The sequence below is a fragment of the Sciurus carolinensis genome, chromosome 2 (assembly GCF_902686445.1).
Source record: "Sciurus carolinensis chromosome 2, mSciCar1.2, whole genome shotgun sequence".
Classification (NCBI taxonomy): Eukaryota; Metazoa; Chordata; class Mammalia; order Rodentia; family Sciuridae; genus Sciurus; species Sciurus carolinensis.
In genome coordinates this window covers 83,453,305-83,457,237 of record NC_062214.1, presented here as the reverse complement: position 1 = coordinate 83,457,237, position 3,933 = coordinate 83,453,305, and positions in this window count along the sequence as shown.

The following is a 3,933-nucleotide window of genomic DNA, read 5'->3' as shown; positions in this document are numbered from 1 at the left end:
CCAGCCAAGATCAAACTTCATCCAATCTGCAGAATTGTGAATAAGAAAAAATAAGTGCCTGCTATTGGAAATCAACAAGAACATCAGGAGTGTTTATTGTACAACACTGTTGCAGCAATAGCTAACTGGTACACTTCTCTAAAATGCAAACTTCTGGGCAGAAGCTATTTGTCAGTTTTATTCCCTGCTGAGTTCTCAATGAGTAGAACAATGCCTAGCATGCACTGATGATTATCATGATTATTAATCATGATAGATGATTAATAAATACTTGTTTAATTAAATAATACATTTGTAGTCAAGACAGAAAACTATTAGTGATCCCAAAGAGCCAGGCCAAGTTCAAATGCACAAATAAATAGTTAGAATTTGCTCTGTGATAGCCATGCCAATTGCACACCTTTATTCCCACCTACTGGGGAGGCTGAGGTAGGAGGATAGCATATTTTAAGTCAGTCTAGGCAACTTAGTGAGAGTCTATCTCAAAATAAAAAATAAAAATAACTTGGAAAGTAGCACAATGGTAGAGTGCCCCCCTATCTGTACCACAATAAAAAGAAAAGAATCAGCTCTGTTCTAAATGTAGTCAGTTTGAAGCTGACACCAAGGTATGGCAACTTCCCTTCCAATCAAATGAACAAACAGCTCCTTTATTATATATATATATATATATATATATATATATATATATATATATATATATATATATATATGCAGCTTCTTTAGCTGGCCATAAATCCATCTGAAACCAAGGACTAGTTAATGAAAGTATCTGAAGTTAGTAGAATTTCCATAAAATAAGATTTGCTCATATGTTAGCATCACATCTGTATTGGAGACTGCTACCAGAAATGGAAGTGGCACAGCCCAGTGTCCCATAGAATAAACAACATGAGCTATTGTCATTGAGCTGACTGGGGGCAAAAAAAGAAGTCGAAGGGACCTTATGAAAGAGTCCCAGGTACACAGATCAAGAGACTAAATGGTAAAGTAAATGGGCCAAATGTTCACAATAAGTGAATTTGAGTAAAGAATATATAATATTTTTATACTCTTTTTTCTCTTTCCACATTTTTTATTGGTACATTATAGTTATACATAATGGTGGGATTTATTTTTACATATTTGTACATGCATATAATATAACAATATAATTTGGTCAGTATCACTCCCCAGCACTTCTGTATTCTGTACTCTTCCTGCAACTTTTCTCCAAGTCTGAAATTACTCCCTAATTTTTAAAAGAAAGAGTAGTTTCATTGCCCTACAAATCCTCTGTGCTGGGCCTATTGATCCTTCCCTCTCTCTCATCCCTGATATAACTACTGATCTTTTACTTTTTCCATCATTTTGTCTCTTCTAGAATGTCTAATAGATGGAATCATAAACTATATAGACACTTCAGATTGGCTTCTTTCCTTTAATAATAGGAACTTCAGTCTCTTTCATGCCTTTTCATTGCTTAAAAGCTAATTTCTGTTTAGTACTGAACAGCAGCATTCTGTTTTTAAATGTACAAGTTTATTCAGCCATTCATGTACTGATTCTTTTCATTGCCACCAGTTTTTGGCAATTATGAATAAAACTGCTTCACACATCCATATGAAGGTAAGTTTTCACTCATTTGGACAAATACCAAAGAGCATAACTGCTGGATCATATGATATGAATATGTTTAGTTTTATATTCTTTAAAAACTGCCAAACTTTCTTCTAAAGGGGCTTTACCACTTTTTTCTATTTTTAATTTTTTTTAGTAACCACCATACTGTTTAACACAGGGGCTACATTATTTTACATTTCCACCAACAATGTACAAGTATTCCAATTTCTCCATATCATTGGCAACATTGTTATTTTCTGTTTGTTTTTAAACAGTAACATCCTAATGTTTGTGAGGTGGTATTTCATCATAGTTTTGATTTGTATTTCCCTAATGATTAGGGATGTTTTGCATCTTTTCATGTGATTATTGGCCATTTGTATTCAAGTCTTTGGCCCATTTTTGAGTTGGTTTCTGTTGTTGTTGAGTTTTAGGAGTCTATCTATTATCAATGCCTTATTAGATATCTGATTTGGGGCTGGGGAGATAGCTCAGTTGGTAGAGTGCTTGCCTTGCATGCAAGGCCCTGGGTTCCATCCCCAGCACCGCAAAAGAAAAAAAAAAAGATATCTGATTTGCAAATATATTCTCCTATTCCATGAATTGCCCTTTTACTCTGTTTATATTGGTATTTGGGATTGAACCCAGGGGCACTCAACCACTGAGCCACATTACCAGTCCTTTTTATTTTTTATTTTGAGGTGGGGCTTGCCCAGCTATATTGTTTTGTTTGTTTCATTTGGTTTGGTTTTTGGTAGTGGGGGTTGAACCAGGAGCGCTTAACCACTGAGTTGCATCCCAAGCCCTTTATATATATATTTTTTTCTTTTTATATTTTTATTTCAGAGACAGGGTCTTGCTAAGTTACTTAGGACTTCACTAAATTGCTGAGGCTGGCCTTGAACTCACAATCCTCCTGCTTTGGCCTCCTGAGCTGCTGGGGTTGCAGGCATGGACCACTGCACCCGGATGTATATATATATATATATATATATATATATATATATATATATATATATATATATATTTAGTTGTTGATGAACACGATACCTTTATTTTATTTATTTATTTTTATGTGGTGCTGAGGATTGAACCCAGTGCCTCACACATGCTTGGCAAGCGCTCCAGCACTGAGCCACAACCCCAGTCCCTATATTTTTTCAATGCACAAAAAATTTTAAATTTTCATTAAACCCAGTTTATCTATTTCTTTTTCTTTTACTGCCTATGACTTTTGTATCATTTCCAAGAAATTCTTGCCAAATCCAATATCATAAAGCATTTTCCCTAGATTTTCTTCTAAGAGTTTTATACTTTTTAAGCTTTCCATTTAGGTATTTGATTCATTTTGAGTTAATTTTTGTATATGGTGTTAGATAAGTGTTGTTATGGTTTGGATGAAAGGTGCCTCCCAAAAACTCACATGTGAGACATTCCAAGAAGGTTCAAAGGAGAAAAGATTCAGTTGTACAGAGTCTTAACCCAATCAGTGAATTAATCCCTAATGGGATTAACTGAAGTGGTAGGGTGTGACTGGAAGAGGTGGAAATTGGAGTGTAGCTATGGGGTATATATTTTGTATCTGAAAAGTGGAGTCTCTCTGCTTTCTGATCACCATGATGTGAGCTGCTTCCCTCTGCTACCCTCTCCTGCCATGGTGTTCAGCCTCACTTCGAGCCCCAAGGAATGGAGCCAGACTTTTATGAACTAAGACCTCTGAAACAGCGAGCCCTCAAATAAATTTTTCCTCTACAGTTGTGCTGGTCAGGTCATTTAGTCACAACAGCTAAAAAGCTGACTAAAACAAGGGTCTACTTTCATTATATAACATATGGACATCAAGTTTTCCCAACAAAATTTGTTCAAATAACTATCCTTTCCCCCACGAATGGTCTTGGCACCCCCATCAAAAATTATTTTACCATGGCAGGGTATGGTGGCACATGCCTGTAATCCCAGCTACTCAGGCTACTCAGGAGGCTGAGGCAAGAGGATCTGCAAGTTTGAGGCCAGCCTCAGCAACTTGTCTCAAAATAAAAAATAAAAAGGGCTGGAGATGTAGCTTAGTGGTAGATATATGATTTGCAAATATTCAACCCCTAGTACTACAACAAAAAAATTATTTTACCATGTATGCAAGAGTTTATTTCTAAGTTCTCTATTTTATTTCATTGATTTATGCATCTTTCCCTCCGCCCCAATACCACTTTTCAATTACTAGAGCTGTACAGTGCTTTTTTTTTTTTTTTTTTTTTTTTTGGCATGTTATTGCTGGGAATCCAACCCAGGGCCTTGTGTTTGTTATGCAAGCACTCTTTCACTTAGAGATAC